This window comes from Silene latifolia, chromosome Y (assembly GCF_048544455.1).
Source record: "Silene latifolia isolate original U9 population chromosome Y, ASM4854445v1, whole genome shotgun sequence".
Taxonomy (NCBI): domain Eukaryota; kingdom Viridiplantae; phylum Streptophyta; class Magnoliopsida; order Caryophyllales; family Caryophyllaceae; genus Silene; species Silene latifolia.
The window spans coordinates 133,625,203-133,643,648 of record NC_133538.1 but is presented as its reverse complement, the minus strand read 5'-3'; the positions used below and the strand labels follow the sequence as shown (position 1 = coordinate 133,643,648).

The window sequence follows — 18,446 nt, the reverse complement described above, 5'->3', positions numbered from 1 at the left end:
TGGGATCCGACCTTTACTTGCCTCTTTACTAATTGTAGAGTTGTTTGTGAAGTATAAATTGTGTTTTGTATCGACCATTGACCAACGACCACATATGCTTAATTGTGAACACGAAATGGACCCGATCAAAAATGGCGCCGTTGCCGGGGACGGTGTTTAATTGATTTAAGATTTCTTTTATTGTTTTTAGTTGTGTCTTTTTCACCTTGGGAAGTAAAACTCCTCAAGGTTTGTTCTAATTGTTTTTGAGTTGTTTGATATTTTGCATGTCTAGAAGGTTACAAAGAGATTTGTTACCTTTTGACCGTGAAATCGAAAGAACCTTGACGAATAATAGGAGACTTGTTAGGAGGAATTTGGGAGGTGTTGGTGAAGTTTTTCAACCCACTAGTGAGTTTGTCAATCCTTTCGCAATAGAAGGAGAAGAGAACCCATTAAACAATACCACACAAAATCCACCTACAATGCCTAAATTCTCGTCACACTCTATACCCACCGAGGAGGATTTACCAAATGGTACTCCTACCCCACAACATCTTACCGGAAACTTTATTGCCAAGTCCGCCTTCATTCAACTAGTTGAGAGGAGCCAATTCGGGGGAATGCCTAGTGAGGACCCTCATTCTCATATGGAAACCTTTTGCGATTATTGTGAAGCTATCTCTCAAACGGGCGTGACTCAAGACCAAATAAGATGGGTCTTATTTCCTTTTTCGTTAATCGGCACCGCAAAGCAATGGTTGAAGGGCCTTGATAAGGCCACCCTTGGAATAGATTCTTGGAAGAAGCTAGCTCTAGCTTTCTACAAAAAATTCTACCCACCGGAAAAGACCAATATGCTAAGAGCTCAAATTACGGGTTTTAAGCAAAGTGATGAAGAGTCTTTGTATGAAGCTTGGGAGCGGTTCAAAGGTATTTGTCGCTCATGTCCTCACCATGGACTTAGCGAATGGTTTTTGGTGCAACAATTTTGGAATGGTTTATATGAAGATTCAAGGAACATTCTCAATATGGGATCAAATGGAATGTTCACCAAAGTTGATGACAATCAAACATGGAACAAGATTGAGGAAATGGCGGTCCATAATTCACAATATAGTAGGCCTCGCAAGGCTACTAGAGGAGGAAAGTATGAAGTGGACACCGTTACTCAATTGGGTGCTCAACTTAGTGCTCACATTGACACAATCAACTTGAAGTTTGAACAAGCTATGGCTAGACTTGAGGAAAACTCAAAATCATCAAAACATCATGTCAATGCCATGACGGCATCCTCATCAATCCCAAGCGGGATATGTGAGAATTGTGGAACCTTGGGTCATGACTCAAGTGAGTGTAGGGGAACAACCGAACAAGTTAATGCTTTCCAAGCTTACAAAAGTGGTACCCCTTATTCAATTTTTTACAATGAAAACACCAAGTTCCATCCAAATCTCTCATACAAAAGCCAAAATGCTCAAAACCCTCAAACAACATACACTCCACCACCCATGAGAAATCAAAATCAAAGACCCTTTTTCAATCAAAACCAAGGTTACCAAAATCAAAATCCATACAATCACCACAATGACCAAGGTTTTGATGTCCAAAAAGCGGTCCTCCAAATGCAAAAGAATCAACAAGAATTTTTCACCCAAATGCAAAAAGATAGCAAAGCAAAAGACACAACCATCAACAACATTCTAGCTCACACCAAGATGTTGGAAACACAATTAACTCAACTAGCATCTTCTAGCTCACAAAGACAAAAGGGGCAATTACCACCACAAAGTAATCCCCCTAGACATGAAACGGTTAGTGCCATTCACTTGAGAAGTGGTACAAGGTATGAAGCACCGAAGGAGCAAGTTGAGGATGAAGTTGTGAGAGCTAGTGAGAATGAAGTTGTGGTGCAAGGTCCCAAAGAAGGGGAATCATCAAAAGAAGAAAGCTCAAAGAAAAATGAAGACAAAGCCAAAGAAAAGGAGCCCATTGTGATTAGACTTCCTTTTCCAAGTCGTCAAGCCAAGCCTAAATTTGATGATCAACTTGGGAAGTTCATGGAGATTGTGAAGAACTTAGAAGTCTCAATTCCTTTCACGGAATTAATCAATCACGTTCCGGCCTATGCAAAGTACATGAAAGATATCCTCACAAAGAAGAAGTCGATCCAGAAACTTGAGACTATCGCCTTCACTAAGGTGAGTAGTGCAATACTTCAAGGGAGTTCACCTCCAAAGTTAAAGGATCCGGGAAGCTTCTCAATACCGTGTACCATTGGCGACACAACGATCAACAAAGCCTTATGTGATCTAGGGGCTAGTGTGAGTGTCATGCCGTACTCGGTAAGTAAAAGGTTGGGAATGGGAGAGCTTAAATGTACCAATATCACTCTTCAAATGGCCGATAGATCGACGAAGACACCGCTAGGGATATGGGAAGATGTCCCCGTGCGAATTGGGAAGTTTTCATCCCGGTGGACTTTGTCATTGTTGATATGGAGGAAGATTCCAACATTCCAATCATCTTAGGAAGACCTTTCCTACACACCGTCGGTGCGGTGATTGATGTGAAACATGGAGAGCTCACTCTAGAAGTGGGAGATGAAAGCATAACTTTTAATCTTGACAAGACGATGAGAGCTCCTCGTTTGCATGAGCCATGTTTCATGATTGATCATTATAGCCGAAAAGATGAAAAGAAGAAATCGGAACTCCAATGGAGGAAGAAAGTTGAAGATGCTCCATTCAAAGAGCAAGTGAATTTTGACAAGAAGAGCTTGCAAAGCTCATCAAAATCAACCAAGGAAGAAGAAGATGGCCTCATTGGCCAAGAAAAGAAATTGGGAGAGTTGTCTCCATCTAAGCAAGAGATTTTCAATGATCAACTCAATGAAGTTTGTGGTCTTTGGGACGACGAATTTGAAGGGATCTTTAATCCCTACATTGGGCATGCCATCGATCATGATCAACAACAAGGGCCACGGTCTATTGAGCACCTCTATCATAACAATGAACAAGCTTTTGATTACTTCTTCAAGGTGTTGAGCAACATCAACAACACCTTGAACATGCCTCCTTGACATCTCATCAAGAATGAGAGTTTGGTGGAGTCCTCCCTAAACCACCACTTGTAAATATTTCTAACTCCCTAACTTACATTTAATTTTTGTATTGCATTTTTGTCATTTATGGATTTATTTTTACTTTGATCAAAATAATTGTCATGTAAGAGAGAAGTGAGGGAGGGACTAATGATTTTAATTGATGTGTAGTGCTTTACCTTAGTGTGGGGATGACAATTGCCTAGGCTATTCATGCCTTAGTAGTGCCCCCGCAATGAAGAACACAAGATTTGAAAGAAAGAAAGAAAGAAAGAATGATAAGGGAATGCGTTGGTGCACGGATGGAACTGAATCCGTGTACACAAGGACCAATCCGAGCGGATTCCTAAGAATCCGCCCGTCTGCAGAGGATCCGAGCGTCCTGCTGAGAAGACGCCCGTCTTGGGCTGAGCTGAAATTGCAAAAATTCTTGACTGTTGAAGAATCCGAGCGGATTTAAAAGACGCCCGTCTCACAGAATCCGTCCGTCTTTTGAACAATCCGCCCGTCTTGCAGCTGAAGAAAAACAAAGAAAAATCTCTGGACTGGAATCCGCCCGTCCTAAGCAAAATCCGCCCGTCTCTCAAAAAGAATCCGAGCGGATTCCCCAGAATCCGCCCGTCTCTAGGCGGGATTTTTGAAAATTTGAAGCTGAAGAATCCGAGCGGATTGCGCCTAATCCGCACGGATTGTCCCTGCGTCCTAAAATTGTCGAGTTCTTTAAATACCCACCCCACCTTCATTCATTCATTCATTCACTCATAAACACTACCCATAACATCAAAACCCTCATCCTCTCCATCTCAAAAACAAAAACCCTCAACAAAACTCACCAAAATCAAATCAAACCATCTTTCAAATAACAAATCAATCACTCCATCTTCATTAACAATCAAAACCAAGCACAAAATCTTCACCTTTGAATTGATTTTTGTTCTCATAAAGGCAAAGCCTTTCACCTTCAAAATCGATTTGGGCATTCTACAAATTGAAGATTTTTGATCTTTTTCTTGGTTAGTTCATCAAATGGCAAGAACAAAGGGAGCAACAAAAGCAAAAGCAAAGGCAACAAAGGCACCAAAGGCTACAACTCTCTCTCAAAGGCAAAAAGCTCTACAAATGAAGAAAGCTTTGGCAATGGTGGTATCAACACCAAGCTTGGAAGTGCAACAACCTCAACAAATTCCTATGGAAGCATCACCCTCTACTCCGGTAATTAATCAACTCTTGCATTACCCGGAGGTAACATTCATTTCCGATTCCCATAGAAATACATTTGTCAAGTTTGCTATGAAACAAATTCAATCCACCAAATTCATATGCCAAGATGCTTTAGAGAAGTTGGGTGTTCTTGAACAAACAAGAGTCTTTTTCAATGCCATGGGTTTAAAGAAATTGTTTGAAATGAAGGAAGTAACATACCCCTCCCTTGTCTTGGAATTCTTAAGTTCTTTAAAAGTGACAAAAGTTGAGAATAGGAAAATATTGAGTTTCGTCTAGCTAACACTAGTAGACGCATTACCTTTCCGGAATTGGGTGAAATTTTGGGTCTTAGCGATGAACATAAATTTTATAAGCAATATGGGAAGTATGATCCCGAGCCTCTTTGGGAGGCAATCTCCGGGAAGAAATTTGAAGATTTTAAAGCTTGTCGTGCTCTTTTGGTCCATCATCCGGGCATAAGAATATGGCACAAAGTTGTGGGAAATACCATAATTGCTAGGAAAGACACCAATCATTTCAAGGGACTCGATTTTATTCTCCTTGAATCAACTTTGAATATTGGAAGAATTCACACCAAGCCTTACAATTCTTTGAGGCTATTGGTTGATAGATGGCTCCATGTAGATAGTGGGAAGAAGGGTCAAACCGTTATTGTTAATGGCGGCCTTGTCACGGCCCTAGCCAAGCACTTTGATCCTAATTTCAATAAGGATAGCAAGTACAAGGCTAAGGATGGTGGCCATCTTATTGATATGTCCATCTTGATTAACAAGTTTAAGTGGGTTGCTCACAATCCCCTTGATACCAAGTATGGGTGGCTTACAAGTGAGGCTCGATCATTCACTTTACCCGCAAAGATTTGCCGTCTTAGTGTCCACCGGACCAACTATTTACTTCCCCTATCCAAGGAAGCCGAGTACATCATCCAACAACAAAAGGGTGATCATGAAACCCCCTCCTCTTCCATTGTTATACCACCTTACCCTTATGATTATGAAGAGTTCAAACCGCAAGGAGTTGAAATTGGAAAAGACTATGTGACTCTTCTTATGCAAGCCATGCACAAGCAAGCTTATGAAGATCGGAAGAATGCATATTTGGCTCAATATCCTCCCCTCCTACATCTAGCTAGGCAAGGACTCCTTGATCCATCTTGTCCTTTGCCTAGTTGGGCGGATAGAGAAGCCTTGTTTCCGGGTGCATCTAGGGAAGTGGTGGAGGACAATGAGTTTGTTGGAAATGATGAAGAATTTGATGATAATATTGAGGAAGAAGCAAGTGGAAATGAAGAAAGAGATAGTGAAGATGGTGATGAAGAAAGCAAAGAAGAAAGTGCCAAGGAAAGTGGCAATGTGACCACTTCTCATGAGGGAAGTGATGGTGATAGTAGCATGATGGAAGACTAGCCTTGGAGATTCCTACTCTCCCACGGTTTGTCTATATCTCTTTGTATTTTATTTCATTTTGATCATTGTTGGTTTAGTCCTAGCAACATCAAAGGACTCACACCTCGGTTCCTTTGAGGTGTTCTTTATTGTTCCCATTTTTGTAAAATCCAAAATGACAATCTAGTTTCATGCATAGCATAGTGTGTGCATGAACTCCCCCATGCTTTGACATTAGCAATAGTGTCTTACTTGGTTTGGGGAAGTTAATGCATACGCAACGGGAGGTAATCTAAATTATCCTCTCCGTCATAACAAAAACCATGCATCATGTAGTATAGCTTAGTGTAGAATTGCATTTAGTATAGAAATCATGCATCATCTTTGCATAATTTCCATCATTTTGGCCATTGAGGACAATGCCCATATTAGTGTGGGGATGGGAATTCTAACACTTAACTTTTATTCAAAAACCATAAAAATTGAAAAATTTCAAAATCATAAAAATTTGAAAAATTGAAAAACCAAAAACAAGTTCATTTCCTTTGTAGTATAGTCTTGTATATATTGTCTTGTATATATTGTGTTTGTTCATCCTTGTTCACTTTGATTGACTACGCCACATCCGAGACATGAGGATATTGAAGACCGCATGGTATGATCTTTCCAATCTCCTTTTTCCTCTTTGTGTTAATGACTATGTGGCTTTATTTTGATTGATGCGGTATAACAATGTGAACTTAGGATTGCATTTAGTTTATATGTCATATTAGTTGGTAGAATCATTTGCATTAGGATGTTTATATGTTAGTTGCATCATGGCATGTAGTTGCATGTTAGAAAAACTTTGCGAAACCGTCTACTTGGGAAGCTTGACAAGTGTATATAGGCCCTAGTAGATGCTTTTTATTCTTAAGACTTTGCTTGTTAGAATACTTGTAAAACACCCTAGGATGTGTCATGCTAGTATCCTTTGACCCATGGTTTAAGGCCTAGTCAAGAGTACCTTGTGGTGTGATAACTCCTTGGCTACCGTTTATTCCAAGGTGACCCTTGAAACCATGCATACTTCCATCATTCATCCATGTTCTACCATATTTTTGTCATCAAAGGGAATGGGCACAAAAAGAAATCAATTTGAGTTCAATGAAATGAAAAGTGAAAGAAAGTTTGCAAAAATGCATCAAATGAAAAGAGGAGCAAAAATAGAACTCCTAAAACTTCAAATACAAGGCACCCTCGTTACTAATTGGGGTGACTTTGAAAATGTTCAAAAGAAAATGCAAAAAGTTGTCAAGTATTGAAATGCCAAAAATCAAAAAGAATGGCAAAGAAAGTGTTCTCAAAAAGTCAAATGCCAAAGAAATTTGGGGGGAAAACAAAAATGAAAGCAAACTCCCAAAATGAAACTCAAAAACTATCGATCCCTTTATCCATCATATCCATTTTTGTGCATGGTAGAGAGGGGACGACCCTTCTTCTTGTCTAGGCAAGAGGGGGAATTCCGCGATCCTCCAGTGTTTCTAACACCATAGGGAGTCTACTATTGACAAAAGCATTTAACGATTGAGGACAAAGGTACCCTAGCTTGACACATTTTGGAGGTGATTTATTGGTATCCTTCTAGGCTTAGTAGTTTGAACAAATTGCATCTATGAAGGATTGTGTACCCTTGAATTGCTTCCCTTGTAGATAATCTCCGCCACTTAGATGAGGAAAGTGGCTATTCTTTTGTAGATGCATCCATTATGTGTTTTTGTGTGCTTTAAAGTTTGGATGTGTCGCCATTTTGGCAAGACCCACCTTGCCTTGCAAGAAGGAATCCTACCTCATGGTTGTCTTGTTGTGAGTTGAAGGGGCGGAGTGAGACCCGCTAATTGTCTCATATCGGCTATTATTATTAGGTTAGGTTAGTATTGGTCCTAGTCTTTGTCACCTCTTTGCTCGGGACGAGCAAAGGTTCGGTTTGGGGATATTTGATGTGACCATAATTGGCGCATATTTAGCCCCCGAATTACCATTGTTTCTATGCTTTTTAGTGCCTATTTGGGTCATTTCTTATCTTTAGTTCTTTGTTTTGCATATTCTTTGAGATTTTGATCCCTTGGTAGGAAAGGAGTAAGAATCTTGCATTTTCATGGCAAAACAAGGCTAAATTGATCATATTCAATGACCAAGCATCAAGGAGAGACAAGACTAGAAGGCCTTTGTACATAGCATAGTAGAAGAGCATTGTTGAGAAAAGGATCCTTGAGTCCCCAAGGAAATCCCCAAGGAATTCATGAAGAAAAGGGAAGAAAAAGAAGAAGGAAAGTTGCTGAACTACAATCCGAACGGATTGTAGAGAATCCGTCCGTCCTCACCAATCCGAGCGTCCCGCAAAGAATCCGCTCGGATTCCCCCTCGCCAATCCGAGCGTCTTGCCCAAGAATCCGCTCGGATTCCTCAGCCCAGATCCGGCCGTCCCGACTCCCATCCGCACGGATCGCAGCACAGCACGTTTCCATTCCTCAAGCATCGATAAGAGAAGCCCTTCTCTCGGATAATCCCGGAGGCTCCTTGCTCAACTTAAAAAATGTAATTACTAGTTTAGCCCTTAGTTAACCCTAATGCATCCTCCCTAATTTTCACTATAAATACCCCATTAGTCTAATTAGAGGAGCATGTTCTTCTTATCAATAATTAGTGTAGTTAATATCAATCAAATCTCTCTTCAATATTGTACAACAACAACAACAACAACATCAGAGCCTTAATCCCAAAATGATTTGGGGTCGGCTGACATGAATCATCCTTTCGAACCGTCCAAGGGTGAACGCACGCCTCAAAATGCGAATAAAAAGGGGAAGATAAAAACAAAAGGGAGAACGAAAATGTAATGGAAAGTCAAGGTGAACTTAGGGGTTTTAAAATCGAATTCCGTCTTTCTTTTATAAAAACTTAAAATTTAAATCGAGAGAAAGGATTAAAACGATTTTTAAAAACCGAAATAGAGTTAAGGATCCGGAATGAACCAGGTAAAATCTATAAGAAAGTGGTTGTTGAAAAAGTGTGTAATAAAGGAGAGAAAAATAAATAAATTAATTTCTTTAAATTAAATAAATAAATAAAAACACTAAATCTGTCAAAAAACATCAAATACTAAAAATCCACATGTATCCTTTCCCTCCATTGTGCCCTCTCCGTCACCATACTCTCCTCAAGCCCCAGAACTCTCATATCGTGCTCTATCACTCTCAACCATGTCTGTCTCGGTCTTCCTCTGCCTCTAGGGACCTTTTCTGTTCTCCAAGTCTCCAGCCTCCTAACTGGTGCGTCCATAGGTCTCCTTCTCACATGGCCAAACCATCTTAGTCGGTTTTCCATCATCTTGTCCTCTATTGGCGCCACTTTAACCTTTTCCCTAATCACCTCATTCCTTAACCGATCTTTCCTTGTATGTCCGCACATCCACCTCAACATGCGCATCTCCGCCACACTCATCTTTTGAATGTGACAATGTTTCACGGCCCAACACTCGGAGCCGTAAAGTAGGGCAGGCCTAATTGTCGTGCGATAAAATTTTCCCTTTAATCTTTGGGGCATATCTTTATCGCATAGAAACCCTGAAGCACTCTTCCATTTCAACCATCCCGCTTTAATTCTGTGAGCCACATCTCCGTCTAACTCCCCATCTTTTTGAATAATAGATCCTAGATATCTGAAGAAATCCGAGCCCTCAACAACATTCCCATCGAAAATAATACTCTCCGCCTCTGTCGATCTCAACCCCGCCACCTTAGTGAATTGACACCTCAAATACTCAGTCTTACTCCTGCTCAGCCTGAACCCACGAGTCTCTAAAGTCTGCCTCCACAATTCCAACTTTCTCTCCACCCCCTCTTTTGTCTCATCAATCAACACAATATCATCAGCAAACATCATACACCAAGGGATGTCGTCCTGAATATCCCTTGTCAACTCATCCATAACTATAGCAAAGAGAAAAGGACTAAGTGCGGAACCTTGATGCACCCCGATGGTAATAGGAAATTCTTCCGTTCTCCCAACATTAGTGCGAACACTTGCACTAGCCCCCTCATACATGTCCTTTATGAGGTCAATATATTTTCGCGACACACCCTTTCTCGCCAAAGCCCACCAAAGTACTTCTCTTGGTACCCTATCATATGCCTTTTCCAAGTCAATAAAAACCATATGCAAATCCTTCTTCTTGTCCCGATGGTATTCCATCAACTGTCTCATGATAAAAATCGCATCCATAGTCGATCTCCCGGGCATAAATCCAAATTGGTTTTCCGAGATGTCTCTTCAATATTGTAATCAAATATTAATCAAGTTTTAATCCAAGTTTTAGTTCTTTAATCTCTCTCTTGTTCTTACTTTATTTTGGGTAATTGAAGATTATTTGGGTTATTATTGGGAGATTGACAACCTCTCAATCTAGGATTCAAGTACTTCTATTATTCTTGCTTTATTATTGGAATCATTAGTAGGTATAATCTCTTAATCCCTTTTTAATTATTGCTAATTACTTTCATTTATTCATCATGTTTCATTATGTTAGTATGATTGACAACCTTTCTAGCATGATCAATATGATAATGAGTGAGTAGTCTCTTAGCTAGGGTTTAATGGGTGATTAGAGGAAACCAACATGGGGAATGATTCATGCTTAAATTAATATGCTTTCATATCTTATTTGCTTGCTTGTTTTGATCTTAATACATGCACATGTTATATTTGATGAAATGCTAAGCCTATGAATCCTTGCATTTACTATCATCTTCTATCCTTTCAACTTGACTTGTAAGACATAACCCAACTCGAGTCTTGTTAGACCATGCATGTGTTAAGTAGGGAAGATTAAGTCGACTTGTAGGTGTTGTACAATCCAAGAGATTCGGCTCCGGGACCCAAACTTTCCTAGGATTGTAAGATATAACCCAACTCAATCCATCACAACAATAATTGCTTGCTTATAATTTGAGAACATGTTTGTATGATCATATCCCATGATTCCCCTATGAACCCATGACACCCTAGTGCTTTTAATCAATTGTTTACACCCTTATTTTATTTATCTTGTTAGTTTATTTTCATTGCTATTTTAGTTTAGTAACCTTCTACATCAACCCAATTTGTGACACCCCTAGACACCACTAGTTACAATAGAATCTTCATTTCAATACCCGTCCCTTGGGATCCGACCTTTACTTGCCTCTTTACTAATTGTAGAGTTGTTTGTGAAGTATAAATTGTGTTTTGTATCGACCATTGACCAACGACCACATATGCTTAATTGTGAACACGAAATGGACCCGATCACTAGGAGCAATTACCGACTCAGCTGTCTTCTCGTCATCCTCCTCTGTGCATACTGATACCGTCGTTTAGTATCAAAAATAATATTTATAATTCCGAGCTAAACTAACAGAAGCTAGTGGTAGCACGAGTCGAACCACAGGGAGGAAGGGAATTTCAATTGTCTAAATCTGGTCTAAGGTAACAGTTGTGTGGGGGTTTGATCGATTTGGTCTATAACTAATAACAATAAAAGAAAAGTAAATTAATGAAATATCAAGAATAAACGAGGTACTAGGATGGTCGGTTCGTTATAGTTTCGGCGGCAGCATACTAAACAGGTCTAAATCAAAACACATGAGGCGGGAAATAAAGAGGTCCTCTCGGTCCACTCTTAACAAATAACATCTTTCGATCTCGCTATAAGTCCCTAATATCACTAATACGACTCTCGTCCTGAAAAGTGACTAATCATCTAAACTTTACCTATCTTTCGATCTCAGCATAGTTTAGTCATTTTAATTGGTGATCTAACAACTGTCCCTATCTCTCGATCTAATGGGTCAATCATATCCTAAACATTCAACTGGTCGTGTGCACTCGATTCGTCGAATTAAGAATTAAAACAATTAAAACGAAAGGAAAACCTCACGAGGTCAGTCGATCGACCAAGTATGGCAGTCGATCGACTGACACGCGATTTCAGTCCGTGTTCATTCTACGCCGCCTATACTATAATTCCCCTACATCCTAGCACAAACTAATTAGCTACTCATGACTATAGCAGAAATAACAACATTATAGACGGAATAAACTACTGGATTCATGTTTGCAACGATTAAATAAGCGAATAACATAAACGATAATTGGATTTGGGAACTAACTAACAATTTCTGTACTAAAACAATAATAAGGCAAAGAAACTGAATGAAGACAGAGGAATACCGAAGTTTCAAAGGAATTGTAACGGAATGATTCAGAGCACGAACGAAAATTCGATGCAAGACAATATCCCGAACCCTAATTATTTTGGTATAGAACTGTATGTAAACTAGATGTAAAACTTGATGTAAAATTATCCCTCAAAGACTTGATAATCAAACAGAAAGTTGTGTTACGTTATATAGAAAATAAGCGCAACAACCCTTTCCTAAACCTAAACTTCACGGGCTTTGAGTTCTAAATCTCGTCTGGAATCGAAGTCTGGTCGATCGACTATTCAGACTGGTCGATCGACCGCTCCTCAATGTAGCTTCGGGATCCGATAGGTGGTCGATCGATCGATGATACTTTGGTCGATCGACCGGATTAGTCGCTACTCGACTTCTTTAAACTCGTGGATTCGTCTTTCGGGCCTTGGATTGCGCACCAAGCTTGTTCCTTAAGCGGTTCCTTAACGTCATTTGCAATGCAGCTTACTCGGGACGGATTCGCTTGATTTCCGCTAAATTCTCCACATTTCTGCAATAAAGTACAAAAGTACGAAAGTAGAGGAAAATAGAGAAATATGGGCATATATAGCACAGTTGAGCTCTGAAATGCGTGTAAAAAGAGATGTAAAACATCATATAAATGACACGCATCAAATCTCCCCAAACCAAACCTTGCTTGTCCCCAAGCAAGAACTAGACTCGATCTAAAGGAACGAGTTCAAACTCAGAGCGAAATGCAATATGTAAAGCTTAAACCAATTTAATGCACAACCAACAATCAATTAGCAATGTGAATCATGCAAACGAATTATGAAGCCGTTAAAAACTGAACCAAACCATAGAGACTTATCAAATTGGACTCTCACGGGTCGCTCAAATCACTCAAATAAGAACAAGGTGAATATATAAGAGGATAGAAAGAATTTATTTTGTAAAGACTCTCACCTAACTACGACCTATGAAGACATGCCAGCAATAAAATATGAAAATGATCTCTATGACCGTACATATGCATTCCAACCAACAAATGACCATGACACATGCCGAGGTATATATGGATATGTGAGGTAAAGGGTAAGAAGGGGCTAAAATGAATTTGGATATGAGGAGTAATAAGCCAAGCTAGTACTACAATTCAAACTAAAAACGAATCCCAACTTCAAGCTCAATATAAATGATACAATACGGTGCCAATTCAAGGCACAAAACTCACAATCTCCACAAAATTTGACTCCCCAAAGAATACAAATGATAATATGGGAGTGGAAATCACCAAATCATAACAATTGCAACATGTGATTTTTTCGAACTTTTCTTTCTCTCGGGATGCAGTCGATCGACCAATATGGTCAGTCGATCGACCGGATTCTACAGCACTCGTCTCTTTTTTTTTTTCTTCTTTTTCGAGTCATTTTTCTTCTTTCTTTTTTTTTTTTTCAATTCTATTCTTTTCTTTTTTTTTTTTCCTTTCCTTCCACCATTTCACCCAACATCTCGAAATGAGCATATAACCAAACCGCAAATAAACACATTCCCAAAACTAATACTACTAGCTTGACAAAGGTAGGCTAAATATAGGATGTAGTTAAGGGACAACAAGGCTATTTTTGGCTATGAGGGGTTCATGGGTAAAATGAATAAAGGGAAACCTCTACCACATGTGTCAACAAACCACAACCCGAATGCATACAGGTATTAAGTAGATCAAGTTCATAATTATGCAAATTAAGGAAACATGCCTCATAAGGAGTACTACTCACATTCCTAGATGAACTGGTCATGAATGACACCAGTTATAAGCTCTAAAAACTCAGAATATATGATGTAGCTTGCCAATTATTAAAGTCAAGTCTCGTGGCTCAAAAAATAATTTAACGAAAACTCGTAGATATGCACTAACGATTCTACTAATAACATGTAAGTCAAGCAAGGCTCAGGCAAAACAGATGCAAATGCTAAATCATCATAGAAATACTACCGTTCCGACTCGACCTAAATGCTAAAATAAACGTGCATTTTATGGAAATTTTTGAAATTTTTCAATTTTTTTTTTTTGGACTTTTGTATTTATGAGACATGAAATAAACAATGCAAAACAGAAATGTAAACGTGAATGCAAGCAAATGATATGCGACGCAAAACCCTTCCCCAAACCAAATCGCACAATGTCCCCATTGTGCAAAATCATGTAATGAAGAAAAATGGAAAACGGGAATTTGCTAGAAAAAGGGAAATAAAAACATAATGACATAAAGGGATAACTTGGGAACTCACAAGACTTTAAGCGCAGCAAAAGGAAACCTCCCAAACCAGCGTGAGCTAGGAGGTTTCAAAGAGCTGGCAGTGATCTACCGACAAGAGTGCCTGAAAAATAATCAAAACCACGCATAAGACGGAAGAAAGCAATTTTGGAACGTAAAAATTGTGCATAAATGAGACAAAAGAAGAAATAGACAATTCGACGGAAAATAAAGTGGAGTAGAAAACTCCCTTAAGTCCGCATATCGACCAAACACAAAGATGGGAGAGGTCGTGAAAGAATGTATCAAGAAGCAGATCGATCGACCTAAAGGGACGGTCGATCGACCAGGATGGTCGTGAATGAGAGCTCCTGAACCCGCAACCCAGTCGATCGACCACTGAAACCAGTCGATCGACTGAAAACACTGCTGCAGTGTCTTATTTCTTCGTAATTGCTCAATGATTCGAGCTAAGAAACTCTAAATACCTGCAAAAACACAATAGTACGCGCCCAAAATTGCGCAAAACCCGAACGAAGTCCAAGCAAATAAAAATCCTAAGCAAACAAAATAAAAGCGAAGTTTTCGCGCACACAAAAACAAATAAATAAAAAAAAAAATAGTTCGAAAGCAGTAAAAAGAAGTTTATAACGAAAATTGATCAACTAATAGTTGATCAAAAAGGACCAAGGGATGGCCCACTTCGTCGGCTTCGGCTACTAGAGGTAGCCTCAAAGCGTGCTCATCTTCTCACCGCACTCTTCTCAAATTTCCAACATCCGCAAAACTCAATGGATCAACTTGGTCATCTCCCCAATCAAGGATTTCCTTGGACTCGTCGAAATCCAAATCGACTTCGTTGCTTTGACCGGCTCGTCATCCACTTCCTCATCAGTCCCATAGCTCAAGCAACCAAGACCACCCCTTGAAATGATTGGCTTCTTTGCACCGGAGCAACTTGCACTCACCCTTCCCAAACCAGCTCCCCGCAATATCGAAAATAGACAGATCTTCCTCCAATTTGCTCCCAATTTGGGGCGGAGGTGTTAACACAAAGAAGTAGTAATAGGGATAGGCAATTCAGGAAGCACAAAGTACGATTTCTTTTCAGAAACCGTATTGCAAGTGACCGGCCACATGGGGTCTTTCTTCTTAGCAGGCTGAGTAAAAACGATGGACTGTTTCCCTACTTTAAAGGTCAACGTCCCCGAGCCTACATCTATAATCGCACCAAAAGTGCAGAAATGGTCTACCCAAAATAATAGGAATATGAGCATCCTCGGGTATATCAAGTACAACGAAGTCAACAGGGAAGAAAAACTTCCCTATTTGGACAGGAATGTCCTCTAGGACCCCTATTGGCTGGACCGCAGAACGATCAGCCATCTGTACTGTCATGCTAGTAACTGAAAACCTAGTCAATTTCAATTTCCTAGCTAGACTCAAGGGCATGACACTTATACTGGCTCCTAAGTCACACAATGCCCTCTCAATTGAGAAGGTACCTATGTTGCAAGGAACAGAGAAACCGCCAGGTCCTTTAACTTAAGGGGCGCAGTGTGAGACAGATAGGAGCAAGACTCCTCAGTAAGTGCGACAGTGTGCACTGTTTCAAGTGACCGCTTTTTGGACAACAATTGTTTCATGAATTTCGTGTAAGCAGGCACTTGTTTAATTAATTCAAGAAAAGGAACTTGTACATTTAAGCTACGGATAACATTTTCGAACTTATTAAATGATACCTGTTCCTTGGTCGGCACTAACCTCTCCGGGTAAGGGGTCAAGAAGAACCTTAGCCCTCTCCTCTAAATCACGCGTGCCAGCATCCTTGGACTTTGGCTGGAAGTCCGTCACCTTCTCTTTGTTGCAGCTCGACCCTTCTTCAGACCGTCTCAGATGTGAGCCATTAACCGTCATCGGATCGAACTTCGGAGCCGGGACTGACCCATCAGCACTCGGGTCTTGCCTCAACATTTTCGGGGTTGTCGTACCCCGAAACAAATGGTCTCTTAGATTAGTTGGCATTAAAGGACGAAATTCCTCATTATCAGCAGTGATCTTGGTCGATCGACCAACCTCCTCAGTCGATCGACTGGTCTGTACACTTCCAGAAGCTCCTGTGACCCGTGATTCAGTCGATCGACTGGGTACTTCAGTCGATCGACTGAATTGCCTGGCAGACGTCTTTTTTTTCTTCTTTTCAGACCCGTCTTTCGCCACAGTGGACCCGGCAATAGTAGACCCGCTCCTCAATGTTATGGCATTCAAAGTCTCCTTTTGCCCGGTCTCATCTTTATCAACAATATCAGCAGTAGGCGAGGTCGATTGACTTTCAAATGCAGCAATTCTACTCCTAACGCTATTCTTCTGCTCCGAGAGTTCAGCCTCTTCTCTTCCCAATTCATCTTTATTCGGGCTTACCCTTTCCATAGCAGGCTTTTCAGGGGTTGACCCATTACAACCGCGTATAGCATGCACTGTCTCCAGGCGTTGAAGAGAAGAAAGGTCGGCCATTCGGGAGTGAGTCGATTTAAACCATGCTGCAGTTTTGGCCGAAATCTCTTCTATCATAGCTTTGAGATCCGCTATCTCGTCAGAGGGAAGAGGGATTGGAGGTGGTGCAAAAGAATATGGAGGCTCTTGAAAGCCTTGATGATAGTACGGATGTGGCGGCGTATAATGACCTTGTTTATATTGCCTGTAAGCATAAACTTGGTCCATAGTTGCTCGGCAGATAGCAGAATCATGCCCCTTGGCACCGCATCTCTCACAAAATTCCACCCGCTCCCAAGAACGGAACATGGTGAATCCTCCCGGCAAATCTTTGCGAATAGGACCTGTAGGACCTATCGAAACAACACTAAAAAAAAGGAAGATAAGAACTGCCTCAAGGTACTCAGTCTTCCCTTGAGGCTAAAGACAGACCAAAATGAATACAACTAAAACTAGCGCTACCTCCCCGGCAACGGCGCCAAAATTTGATACCGTCGTTTAGTATCAAAAATAATATTTATAATTCCGAGCTAAACTAACAGAAGCTAGTGGTAGCACGAGTCGAACCACAGGGAGGAAGGGAATTTCAATTGTCTAAATCCGGTCTAAGGTAACAGTTGTGTGGGGGTTTGATCGATTTGGTCTATAACTAATAACAATAAAAGAAAAGTAAATTAATGAAATATCAAGAATAAACGAGGTACTAGGATGGTCGGTTCGTTATAGTTTCAAGGCAAAAGATACTAAACAGGTCTAAATCAAAACACATGAGGCGGGAAATAAAGAGGTCCTCTCGGTCCACTCTTAACAAATAGCATCTTTCGATCTCGCTATAAGTCCCTAATATCACTAATACGACTCTCGTCCTGAAAAGTGACTAATCATCTAAACTTTACCTATCGTTCGATCTCAGCATAGTTTAGTCATTTTAATTGGTGATCTAACAACTGTCCCTATCTCTCGATCTAATGGGTCAATCATATCCTAAACATTCAACTGGTCGTGTGCACTCGATTCGTCGAATTAAGAATTAAAACAATTAAAACGAAAGGAAAACCTCACGAGGTCAGTCGATCGACCAAGTATGGCAGTCGATCGACTGACACGCGATTTCAGTCCGTGTTCATTCTACGCCGCCTATACTATAATTCCCCTACATCCTAGCACAAACTAATTAGCTACTCATGACTATAGCAGAAATAACAACATTATAGACGGAATAAACTCTTTGGATTCATGTTTGCAACGATTAAATAAGCGAATAACATAAACGATAATTGGATTTGGGAACTAACTAACAATTTCTGTACTAAAACAATAATAAGGCAAAGAAACTGAATGAAGACAGAGGAATACCGAAGTTTCAAAGGAATTGTAACGGAATGATTCAGAGCACGAACGAAAATTCGATGCAAGACAATATCCCGAACCCTAATTATTTTGGTATAGAACTGTATGTAAACTAGATGTAAAACTTGATGTAAAATTATCCCTCAAAGACTTGATAATCAAACAGAAAGTTGTGTTACGTTATATAGAAAATAAGCGCAACAACCCTTTCCTAAACCTAAACTTCACGGGCTTTGAGTTCTAAATCTCGCCTGAATCGAAGTCCGGTCGATCGACTATTCAGATCGTCGATCGATCGCTTCCTCAAGAAAAGAGCTTCGATCCGATAGGTGGTCGATCGATCGATGATAATCTTTTGGTCGATCGACCGGATTAGCTGCTACTCGACTTCTTTAAACTCGTGGATTCGTCTTTCGGGCCTTGGATTGCGCACCAA

General features: G+C 40.2%; 1 non-coding gene across 1 annotated transcript; it reads right to left on the bottom strand.

Annotated features, from left to right (window-relative positions):
• Positions 1-836: 836 nt before the first annotated feature.
• Positions 837-943, bottom strand: LOC141634683 (small nucleolar RNA R71). The gene has a single exon (XR_012539408.1). It is a non-coding gene; the product is annotated as a small nucleolar RNA R71 (small nucleolar RNA).
• Between the last annotated feature and the right edge of the window lie 17,503 nt (positions 944-18,446).